This window comes from Solanum dulcamara, chromosome 2 (genome assembly GCF_947179165.1).
Source record: "Solanum dulcamara chromosome 2, daSolDulc1.2, whole genome shotgun sequence".
NCBI classification, from domain to species: Eukaryota; Viridiplantae; Streptophyta; class Magnoliopsida; order Solanales; family Solanaceae; genus Solanum; species Solanum dulcamara.
This window is the reverse complement of record NC_077238.1, coordinates 55309216-55322772: the sequence shown is the minus strand read 5'-3', so window position 1 is coordinate 55322772 and position 13557 is coordinate 55309216. Positions and strand designations below refer to the sequence as shown.

The 13557-nt window shown below is 36.1% G+C and overlaps 1 pseudogene; it reads right to left on the bottom strand.

Moving 5' to 3' along the window:
- Nucleotides 1-9923: 9923 nt before the first annotated feature.
- LOC129881291 (5S ribosomal RNA) lies at nucleotides 9924-10043 on the bottom strand (annotated as a pseudogene).
- Between the last annotated feature and the right edge of the window lie 3514 nt (nucleotides 10044-13557).

Genomic DNA, 13557 nt, shown 5'->3' with positions numbered 1-13557 from the left:
CTCTATATTTTCATTTTATAGTGAACATCTCTAATGATGAGTTTGACTAAATTATGTTCAGATTATAGTATTCACTTTTTGGAATACAAAAAATGCCCTTTTCAATCATGAATTTTGTGAAAATTATGATTTTGATTTTAATTAGTTTCTGCATATTGTATTTAAATAAACGCTAAGATAATAAATTGTATCCATTTATATTTTTCTTGATAAAGTATTATATTGGATTGATTGTTATTTAAAGTATTGAATTGTGAACTGACTTTTTTATATTTGCCAAAATGTTAGATGCTATTGTAAAAACTATATGTATAATTATTTTTGTATATTCATATGCAAATAGTGTCAATTAGAAGGTGAGTAATAGTTGTATTCAATAATTATATGTATATTTATTTTTGTATATCTGTATGAAAATAGTGTCAACTAGAAATTGAGTAATATTTGTATTCAATAACTATATGTATATTTACTTTTGTATGTACGTATGCTAATAGTGTCATCTAGAATTATATCTATGTATTCTCAATATCACGTTTACCATTTCTCCTATTTAATCATGAGTAATAGGTGTATTCAACATAATATATATGTTTTTGACATATTTACATGCAAGATCTGTCAAATATATTTGTATTCATGAATTTTTAATAATTGTATTTATCACTGTGTGTAAACTGGTGTTGTTGAATGATTTTTAAATGCGCAAGTAATTATATATACAAAAGCAACTTGTACTAAATAAAGTGTGTTCAATAAATCAAGACAAATATATTGAAGTGAAACTTAGCAAACATAACTGCTACAAAATATATAGAGTAGGCTTGAGTATTTGGAACCAACCCAAAAAATTACCAACTTCAAAACACAATCTAATACTAATGAATTACAATTCTTTCACTGCTATCACAATTAATGCATATTCTTTTATTTTGGGAGGTGACTCGCTGTCACTTATGACTTTGGCATCGTTCTTCTGCTGACCATAATCCCAAAGAAGGACAACATATCTTGTACGCAATAACTATGTATCGAAATTACCTTTTGGGGTATCTTGGTCATAACTTAAGTACTCAGCAAATGCAAGCATATATATACAACAGTCCCTGCACACAATCTAACAGCTAAAAAAATAAATCAAATACAAATACGTAATCATCAAGTTGCCAGTCAATTAAACAAGAAAAAATAATAAATTGAAGAAAGTAAATTTAACTTACATGTTACCAGATGGCTGTTGAGGTATATTATTCATGAATACGACATCAAAGAAATTTGATTCGTCTGATGATTCGTCGAGTTCTTTCTTCTTGTAGTAATGATTCTTTGTTAGATACAAAGGAATGAGCTGAACTAACTTTTCTATTTCAAACTTGACGGATGCATCACGGCCTGCCACTCTATAAGAATCATAGACATCAATACGTTTGTCACTAAGTGATAAAACAGCTAACACCCAATGCATTTTGTCCTTCAGATTCACAGGAAAAAACACATAATCTACCATATGCCATGGTAAAGTAGCATGCACTTTGTATCCATCGATATAATCACCTATGTCATGCTCTTCATCCACACAACTTTCATCCCGTTCTAGATTAGCATACTTGTCCCAGATCGATGAAATTCTTGACAAAAACAAATAATCTACAGTTGTGTATTTATATGTGTTGTCAATGTTATACTTGGCTTTCTTCCACAATAATAAATGTTGACACTGATATGCTGACACGTATAATATAAAAATTAACAAAATACTTATATTACATAAAGAATAGTCAGCATTACTCAAAATATAATGCTTACCGAATCATTCAACAACAACCCTTTGAAAGATAACTTGTAGAATCAATTTTTGTCGTTGATTTGATCAACCCCAAAATTCATGGGGATTGGCATAGTTACTTTGTTCTTTTTGTATCTGTCTTGGTGATACTGCCTATAAAGATGATAAAAAAACAAGAAGATACTAGTTGTAAAGAAGATACAATCAAGAAATTAATTGAAAATATATATGAAAACATTTCTTACTTGTGATCATGCCTGACAAGAAGTCCTTCCCGAACCTATTTAAGGTATGTATAAATTAAAGTAGTGTCATGAGAGCCCAATATGAGATTAGAAACAAAAGGATGTTTCAATTAAAAAATAGAAGTGTGCATTGATGAACTACCTGCAAATATAGCCATATGTAGCATTTATTTTATGCATTAAAATAAAAATTAAACAAATATACAAAGGTTGTGGATAAATACAACACCAGTGGATGATCCAAAGGTCATCAAGTAAGGAGATGAATTAAAGGGGCCTGAGCATCTGTTCTTGTGCACAGGTAATGGTGTATGTTCTTCAACAACTGTGATTGAATGTGGGATAATACTCTTTTCTAGATTCAGACTTGACATCAACTCATTCGGCAATTCAAACTGTGACTGAGTTATTTGATTAGTGGGATGCAATGTTCGAATAGGGGCTGGACACATGACTTGATGGGGGAAAATTGTTTTGACCTTCGAATGATATTGTATGTGCTTCTTTTGCTATCATCGGATATGCTTTAGTAGAAACCTCATGTTCGAGGTTTTATCCAGATACCCATTTATCTAAAAGATGATTATTTTCAGATACAAACTTAATTGTATCGCACATAATTTCTATTTTAAAAATATGAATAATGAACATACTTGTTCCATTGTGTCGATATCATTTGTTATGCATGCAATGTTTCCTAGAATTTCTATAAAAAATTTGAGACAAACACTCTTCAAAGTAAAAAATGCATTGTAATTGCATTAGTATACGATCAAACAGTGTACAAACGCACGTAAAGAAACATACTTGTTGTCCTACTAATTTTGCATCAGTTTGAATGCCATCCGTGTTCAAAATATCCCAATAGGAGAATTAGCAGAAACTCCCTAAAATAAGATTTATTAAATATGATCATATTGCTTAAAATAAAGCACTGAAATGGAAATATAATACATTCAAGGTACTATGCAAATATGCGATTAATACACATACTTGATGCATAGCCTTTTTATCACTTTGTATGCCATTCATCTTCGGCATATTTTTAATAGGATAATTGACACCACTCATCTTAATAAATTAAATAATTTGATTAACAATGTGCATTAAAATGGAAAATATTAATCAAAATTAATTTATTAGACATACATTTTATTCGATAGTGTTGGCATCAATTCGTACGTCAGTTGTGCTCTGTATGTTCTTAGCAGGATAACTAACAGCATCACTTTGAAAAAAAACATATAGGAAAAAACACATAGGTAATTTACAAAAGTGTATTCATATATCTAGTTTAAAGAGTCTATACCTGCACATCTGCTTTTTCAGATATAAGAGCCTGACTGTGAACTTTGTATGCTATGTCGGTCGAAGTCTTATAATATAATGATAAATTTAAGTGTAGTAGAATTAAATATAATGAATAAAAATACTTAAATAAATAGAAAGAAATATAATAGGTGGTCCGAATTAAATACAAAATATGGTTAAAAGTTGATATGCATTGAGTAAATACATAATACAAAAAATACAATAAATTGTTTCAGGTCATTTAACTTAGAAAAATTAAATAAAAAATTACAGAATACAATGCAAAGTCTATCACAAAAAAATTGCATACAATGCAAATTCAATGTAAAGGTCACAATGAAATAGGTTCCAGCTACAAGAAGATATAAAACAGTTGTATCTTTTCTCGAATGATGATATAAAACTTAAGTTATTCACCAAACATATACATATAAGATGAATACATGTGCATAACATGGGAATATGTAAATATAAACAATAAATATTAGTAATTGGAGTAAATACGAATACCTCTGTCTCCCCAAACTAATTTCTGTCTACCTGATTTGGTATTTCTTCTGAAAATTCATGAATATTAATTGGTGGTGACCTTTTATTACCATCTTCTGGTGTGTCACATTAAACTACTGGATCATCACCTGAATGTCCTCGATAAATAAACAAGGCATAATCAATTATACGATTATTTCAAGCTATAGTACATTATGATTGAGTTTGATAGACCTTTCGGCACAGTTGTTGCATTTTGTAGTATTCAGTAAGAGTTTGACGTTATCATTGATTAATTTTTGAATATCTTGAAACTCTTGCCAGACCTGAGTTCTCAAATAACAAATTACACCTTGATGAGAATCGATAAATGTTAAAATGAAAATAAAAAAAATAACATATATCGCACGTACCTCTTTTTTGAAAGAAGAAAATTCTTAAAGCTTTTGTCTAGAGACACTTGCCTTTTGTATCTCATATTTGGCTGATGGTATTTTTTTAGATGGTAGTGTGAGTGGATTTCCTCGTAATCACAACATCTGATTGCTTGTACACAGTCTTTTGTGGTTGGATTTTTTTCATTTGATGCTTTAGGACATGACGAAGCTGGATCTTGTGTACAACTTGATCTTCTATGTTACACCCCACACTATTGAACCTTGAAACGTGTTCCTAATCTTTTTGAAAGTAGCCATGAGACCCCTACTATCCACACACATTAAACAACTCGAAGAAAAGAAGACTGTGATACCCCGTGAGAGGGAAAGTTGGAAATAGAATCGTAGGAATCCGAAATGAGTTGGAGGCCAAGAAATGAGTCGTAGGACTCGAATTACCTACGTAAGCTACTTGCTTAGAAGTCTTACATACCTAAGATACTTGAGGACATACCAAGCTTATGTAGCATGGATTACACGGGTTCTTAAAATAAGATGAGATTACGAACCCACGGAAAATAGGAGAAGATGACACGTGGCAGCCTAGGAAGGCGACATGTGGCAGCACCTCAAGCAAGCAGGTGACCCATCTGCTCGGAGTCAAGTAGGTGACCCACCTACTTGGGGGTGGACCCCACCAAGGACACGTGGCAGCCCCTAACTAATTGCATGCTTACGTTGGCCCAATAAGGTGTGGACACATGTCCCCCTATGGGGATGACATGTGTCACCTCCCAAAACAACACATAAAGGTATGTTAATGACTCTTAACTCATTCATTTTCAGCAAAAAGGAAACCAAAGAGAAGAGAGAACAAACGTGAAGCAAGAAAAGGATTAGCTACGACTTTGGCCAAATTTAAGGTGAGTTCTTCAATTTTCCTCCGTGAATTAATTATCTACAATGTTTTTCAACCATGTGAGGGTGTATACATGTGTCTTAGTATGCCTACGAAACCATGGTTGCAGTTTACACTTGGAAAGAAATAAGAGAAAGTTGAAGGAGAAAATGTTAAGAACTAATTAACAAACCCATTTTCGGAAGGGACTATTGTTAGTAATATTGGTATAACTTCTTGTGTATAGATTCGTTTCGAATGATTTAATATGTTTTGGAAAGGTATTTCATAGTTCTATAACTTTTGTTTATACTTTGAAATCCAGTTTTGCTTTTAGCTTCTCGAAAAAGGGTGATGAAGTGTAGAGTAGGTACTGCCCAGATTTTGGGTTTGGAAATCTTACACGGATTGCTGTTGGTGTTTTGGGCATATCGTTTTGTAAACAATTGATGTAGGGTTGATTCTAAACTGTATGAGACCCCACGACACATGTATATAACTTTCATGGAGGACGTAAATCCTTTTTCCCTCCATTACCCCTTCGAAACGAAGCGACAAGGTAAAATAGTAAGCTGTCCAGAATTCACGTTTTGATAGTTTTGAGTTAGTTGTTGCTGCAGGAGTGTAATGTATTGTTGCAGGGCCTAAATGCATTCTAAAAGGGATGTGGATGCTTTTGGTTGCAGCCACACGACCCCTCGTTGTGTATAATGAAAGGCGTTATAAAATAAAGGCTAGACGCCCTATTGTGATATCATATTTTTGAATAAGTCATTCGGAGTTTATGTTGTATATTGTTGGTGTGGATTACTTAAACATATACTGCATGTTGTTGTTGTTGGTTGGCTTTAGGTCTTAGGGACCTAATTGGAAATTTGGATAGGGCACATTATAGGGGAGGTGCTGCCCAATTTTCGTTAACGCCTTACCAAACTAAAGAACTAGTCGAGGAAACTACTAAGGAAATAGATTCCATTAATACTAAGGTGTAACCTAAGATGCTGGAAAGCTAAGAGTAGTTGATATTCATATTACTTTCATGTTTAATAGGTTCAAAGGACGGCAAGACAAACAGGATAAGAAATAATTCAGATAAAGTATGTGAAGCTTCTCTTGGTATATTTTTGGTATAGGTATGTAAAACCTATCTTTTCTCTTTTGGCATGTCTTAGATGTAAGCAGGATATGATATGATCTTTGGGGGTAATTCCATTCCCAGGTTCTGAATATGGCTTTAGGACCCTCACTCACTTTTGAATGTTTAACTTTAAAGTAGTAAGCTGCTATCTTCGAGTCTTCTATATGACTGTATAACAATTGATTCGACTAAACTCTTGTTTGTAAAAAAAGAAAGGCTCTGAGATAATCAATGCTCGTACTACTATAAGATATTTCACATTGGCATACGTCTAAGATTTCTAAAAACTCTTTTTTACATAGTCCTTAGTGACAGTTAGAGAGTATACGTCAGATACCTTCTGCCCTGATCCCCAGGTGATGGTTCACTTGATGACTTCATTGAGTCTCAGATAATGATTTAAACTGTGTTTTGTTTCTCACTACACTACTCATGTATACTGTAACACTTCTTTCACCGAGTCCCGGGCTGGGTCCATTATCGTGCACAACTCACTACATTGTCCACCGAGCCCTTCACTAGAGGGTCGGGTACGTATATATATATATATATATATATATATATATATATATATGATGATGATGATATATTGTAATAAGGTGACAATGGCGCAGGGCTTGATACTAATACTACAAATATGATTCACCGGATCCCTGAAAGGGCCGGCTATATTGTATAATTTGAGCATTCATGCTTTTATGACTCACAGAGGACAGGTACAGGTTTCCAATTTTGATAGTTTATCCCCTGTTTCTCTACTTCAGATATGCTTCTAGTTGTATTATGTTATGTTTTATATACTCATTACATATGTCGTACTGACTCCCTTTCTTCGGGGGGCTGCGTTCATGCCTGCAGGTATAGATATAGGTTTTGGGAGTCCGTCAGCTTAGGATTCCATGCAGCTCAGCTAGAAGATGCTCAATTATATCAGAGCCTAGTTTTGGCACTAGCCACTAATGTATATCCTCATTTTATTTATTCAGGGGTACGACGGGGGCCCTGTCCCGCCAAATGTTGTCCTTATTATTTTTAGAGGTCTACAAACATGTATATGTGAGTTGTGTATGTCAGTTTGATTTAGTTGGGTCTACCTGATATATGATATATGTGATTATGTTATGGCAGCCTTGTCGGCTTGCATGCCTTGTCATATTGTGATACAAACGAAAAAGGCTACAGGTTTATGAAAATGTTATCTCCTAGTGGGGCTCTATTGCATGATATTATCTTATTTATGATTTAATGTGATCACAGCTAATAGATATGTGTATGGGGGGTCCAGGTCAGACCCCAGTCGCGGCCTACGGGGTTGGGTCGTGATAGAAGTGGTATCAGAGCATTTCGTCCTTGGATTGTTTGCAGACCGTGTCTAGTAGAGTCTTGGTTATCGATGTGTTGCGCGCCACATCTAACCAGGAAGCTACATGATATTTAGGATGTTACCTTTCTTCTACATCTGATATCGTGCTTTAGATCCGAGTCGTAGGAAAATTTCTTATACTAACCTTGGATCTTAACAGAAGAACGACATCAACCGAAGGAAGTAATTGACGATATGGAAAGTTACGAAGCATGCAGGTAAGTAAAGTAAAGCCATGGAAGATATCCGTTTGGTAAGGTATTGAACTAATATTGAAATGTAAAGTTGAAACCTGAAAGGAAGGCAGACAGGAAATGCCACAGATGCAATTTGAAGTTGGACATACGAGGTAAGTCCAGTATTTTTATATTATTATTAATATTGAAAGCCCCGTGTGGCTGCAGTGTAAGATTATATTGAAAGCCTTGTGCGGCTATGATGGGATATGAATATATATATGTGTTGGACCTGTGAGGCATTGTTGGTATTTTTTGCGTGCAGGTTATGGGATAGTAAGAAGTGTAGAGGAAACTCTCCCAAAATTTTCCCAAAATGGGAAAAAGGAAATGAAACATAGATTTTTGAGATATCTGAGAAGTTGATACCAAGTACCCCTACTGTGTTCAAATAAAGCTGTAAGAGGTACCCTTTAGGTCGTCGATAAGGGGCACCCTTTTCACTTGAAGAATTTTGTTTCGGAGGAACAAAAGCTTATTTAAGTAGTAAAGTTCAGACTACGGTATTTCCAGCCGTATTTGTACTATAGGAATATAAACAGAGGGCTCAGGGTGAATGATAAGATGTCCCGCGAATGAGTTTCACTCTTTTTGGAAAAAAATACCAAGCCCTCAACTCCTATTGTAAATTAGACGAGTTGTTCATAACTTGAAGTTAAACTCGGAATGAGACCAGGAGGGTCAAGTATTAAACTAAGTACTGTGATGTTTCAGAGATTCTGGGTTCTTTCAACAATGGTTGAAAAATGATTTATGATAACAGTTTATAGTTCTCCACCGACTAATTGGGAAAAGAACTCCTAACGGAAGCATCTCAAGGAGATATCAGGGACTGAATACGAATGCGAATTAAAAAGGGGATATGTAAGTATGAATTGACCAGTGTGATACGAGTATGCAAGAATAAAGTGAAACCACTAGTAAGATGCACTTAGTACGTGTTCACTAAGTTAAAGGCCTGCGTTGAGAACGCACTAAGAGCATGGGGCTTAATATACAAAAAAATGACGTGTGTACACAACGTCGCCCCAGAAATAGTGGAACCCTTAAGGGATGAGGACGACAAGCTTAAGGAATAATTGGTGTAACCTACATTCACCTCAAGGAATAAAGGATATAGGTTGGGGTAAAGCTACTACTTCAAGAAAACCTTAAATAGTTATCGTCGGAATACTAGCACTGCCTAATTGGAATTGGAACGACTACAGGTGCTAAGTAATTCTTGGAAACGGAAAAGTAGAAGGTGGACTTGGACGAGTTGTCCCCTGGGTCACATTATTCAAGTACCAATTAGTAGACAAGACATCACATTAGATATGGAAAGGTTCTCGTTGCTTCATAATTTAGTCAAGGCTCTGTACGCAGATAGTCAGGTTATAAAATATGCAGATATACGGAGACATGATGCAGTATCAAATAGATTGGTGAAAGGAATTGGACAAAAATTGAGATTGGACATAGAGATGTAGAACAAAGTATAGACAAATGAAAGTACGAGTACCCTCTAAAGGGGGGAAGTTAATGAGAAAATGGCAAAAGTAAGGTAAAGGCAATCGATATAGGAATATATCTGAGATGGACGTCTAAACTTCAATAAGATATCTTGCCAAACCAAGTTAGAAAGGTCCGAAAGCCGCCAATAATTGAATGAAAGCCAGAATACTACATAAGACAGTGTTAAGAAGTTTGTGACAAGACCCTGAACAACATAACACTAGAAGGCGACTGTGTATAAAAATAAAAGAGAGTAACCATGAAAGGATATCAACCAACTTAAGAGACATTACGAAGGATAATGACAGCATGGTAGACCAAAAGCCAAAATATTGATTATAGCATTAGTCGCAAATGATGTTGCGATAGATAAATAACCATAGAAAAAGGAATAGAAAGTCTCCTGTGGTAGAAAATGAGGAGAACACAAAGTGAATAGAGGATAGTGGAGCTAAAGGTCTACGCCGATACTAGATGCAAGATTACAGACGAAAGGACAGGGCAAAACATAAAGACGCGCGAGATAACGCTAAGGTAAATCTGGAGCTGAGTTGAGTGCCCCACACATTATGGCAAGGATTGTAATGAAACGCGACACGAAGACTTCCCAGGGAGTTCACCCATCCCAGTATTACTCTCGCCCTAGCACGCTTAACCTCGAAATTTTGATGGAATTTAATGTGTTAGTGCTGGTATGATCACGCGAGATGGAAGAATCGGAACTAGCGGTAGAGGAACAATATGAGATTATGTTCCTGGAATACTATACGTTATGTTAAGGCAATTGTGATAAGGGCTTAAGCAAAATAAGAAGGATTAGCTAATTGCTAACTGACGACACATTCAAATGCCACAACTCTTCAACATAGTACCAGTTAATGAGAGGAAAACCACAGAATGACTATATGGGCTAGTGGACGAGGGAATTTCGACACCACTTGGTAGCCAACTCTGAGGGCGAAAAAGCAGAACCCAAAAGGTAAGGGTACCAGCTGATGTAATTTACGAATGATAAGAAGCAATGCCTAAGATCAAAAATTTCATAATATGACCAGGACTACAAGACTCATTTCGCACTCCAGCGCTAGATGAATCTAGAGGGAATGTTACTTATGGATTAACGATGTTAGTCCCTGCTCCTTTGATCAAAGGTTACCTACTCCATCGAGAAGGTGTAAAATTATAGAGTAAAAGAGTGGTAGGACCTTATGGAGTCCCCATAACTATTATCCCAGGCGAAGGAGCCCAAGTTGCAATCAACTACCGAGAAATGCGAAAGTAGGTTAAGACAAACTATTGAGATAGAGTTAGTACTACGGGTAAGGTAAGACATGGCCACGATTGGACCAAAGACCTACCCCAACATCGAATGTAGTATAAGGGAGAGAAAGGCAAGGTAAGACATGAGAACTAACGAGATAGCACTGGGATATTTCTTGTACCCTCTCATAATCTTGTAAAGGTAAAGAATGACACAAGATAATGGGTCTAGAGGATTACAAGCGGGGGTATCCAACCCTAAGGATTGGAAAAATAGGGGAAGAAGGACCCAAAAGATTGAATGCCAGTTAAAGTTCTGAAAAGAGTTGAGAAGGACTATATGAGGCTAACGGTTCCCAAATTATCAACATCGTTATGAACCTATTTTGTACTCTGTAAGAGTAGGGTGCTATATGGGTTATTGTGAGTAGTCTAATAAATCAGCCCATTTGCTTCCAATCAAGAGCACCTATACAACTAATATTAGGTGGAGTTATACAACATTGAGGTAGTAAGATTCCGTGAGGTTTCCCCAGCTAATATCTTAGATGGAAGAACTTCAATTAAGATTAACATTTGGACATCAGTCCAAGAAGAGATTGGGAACACAGGTAGGTCTTAGTACACCAATTTTTCCCTCGAGCTGCTGAATAGACTGAGCATACTATCAGACTTTAGAAGATATATTGCGGACTAATATGGTTGGCTTTAAGAGTAGCTGAGACGATCGCCCACCACTTATTGAATTTGCCTACGAGAAGGGCTACCATTCCAGCATTCAGATGACCCCCTATAAGAAGTTGTAAGGTAAAATGTATAAGTCCCCCTATTGGGGAAAAAGACTAAGTTGGTAGGCTAAACAGGATTAAGAAAACTATTGACTAACAACCCAGAGTCAGCCAAAATGATGTACATATAATCGATATCAATATTCAGAGTTCAAATTGATGATTGAATGTTCATAACGGAGTCACCCAGAAAAGGGAACGTAACCCAAAATATATTAGACTGTATCAAGTTACTCATAAGATGGGCAACGTGGCGGGTAAGTTGAGCTTACCACCTCACTTGGAAACTATACGCCCAGTCCATCAGATAAAAATGCTTCGCAAAGGTACTAATGAGCCACCCAGGGTATATTCCATAGATAAGGTCCAGGAGATGGAATCTTGTGAGGCAAAACCTATCGCCATCTTAGATCGGCAAACTAGAAGATTGTAGACTAAAGATGTGCCTTCCATCAAGATACTGTGGCAAAATCAAAACTAGAAAAGGGGATGACCTGAGAAATTGAAGAGGACTGGAAACACAAGTATTCGTACCTATTTCCCGATGTCTACAGGTAACCCCAACTCCTGAAACCTGTATACTAATCACTTAGGTAGGAGTATGTATTATAATAACAACAAAGAACCTCCCAATACTCTGTATAAAGTTCTAAGGGAGATTTTGTTTAACATTCGGGGACGAATGTTCTAATGGGGTGAAGGATGTTACACCCCACACTATTGAACCTTGAAATGTGTCCCTAATCGTCTTGAAAGTAGCCATGATACCCCTACTATCCACACACATTAAACAACTTGGAGGAAAGAAGAATGTGATACCCCGTGAGAGAGAAGGTTGGAAATAGAATTGTAGGAATCCAGAATGAGTTGGAGGCCAAGAAATGAGTCGTAGGACTCGAATTACCTACGTAAGCTACTAGATTAGAAGTCTTACATACCTAAGATACTTGAGGACATACCAAGTTTACGTAGCATGGATTACACGGGTTCTTAAAATAAGACGAGATTATGAACCTACGGAGAAGAGGAGAAGATGACACGTGGCAGCCTAGGAAGGCGACACGTGGCAGCACCTCAAGCAAGCAGGTGACCCACCTGCTTGGGGTCAAGTAGGTGACCCACCTACTTGGGGGTGGGCCCCACCAAGGACATGTGGCAGCCCCTAACTAGTTGCATGGTTATGTAGGCCCAATAAGGTGTGGACACGTGTCCCCCTATGGGGATGACACATGTCACCTCCCCAAAAAAGCACATAAAGGTATGTTCATGACTCTTAAGTCATTCATTTTTAGAAAAAAGGAAACCAAAGAGAAGAGAGAACAAACGTGAAGCAAGAAAAGGATTAGCTACGACTTTGGCCAAATTTAAGGTGAGTTCTTCAATTTTCCTCTATGAATTAATTATCTACAGTATTTTTCAACCATGTGGGGGGTGTATACATGTGTCTTAGTATTCCTACGGAACCATGGTTGCAGTTTACACTTGGAAAGAAATAAGAGAAAGTTGAAGGAGAAAATGTTAAGAACTAATTAACAAACCCATTTTTGGAAGGGACTGTTGTTAGTAATATTGGTATAAATTCTTGTGTATAGATTCATTTCGAATGATTTAATATGTTTTGGAAAGGTATTTTATATTTCTATAACTTTAATTTAGATTTTCAAATCTAGTTTTGCTTTTAGCTTCTCGAAAAAGGATGATAAAGTGTAGAGGAGGTACTGCCCAGATTTTGGGTTTGGAAATCTTACACGGATTGCTGTTGGTGTTTTGGGCATATCGTTTTTTACAAAATTTATATAGGGGTGATTATAAATTTTATGCGACCCTAAGACACATGTATATAACTTTCATGAAGGACGTAAATCCTTTTTCCCTCCATTACCCCATCGAAATAAAGCGACAAGGTAAAACAGTAAGCTGTCCAGAATTCACGTTTTGATAGTTTTGAGTGAGTTGTTGCTGCAGGAGTGTAATGTATTGTTGCAGGGCATAAATGCATTATAAAAGGGATGTGGATGCTTCTGGTTGCATCCACACGACCCCTCGTTGCGTATAATAAAAGGCATTACAAAATAAAGGCTAGACGCCCTATTGTGATATCGTATTTTTGAATAAGTCATTTGGAGTTTATGTTGTATATTGTTGGTGTGGATTACTTAAACATATGCTTCT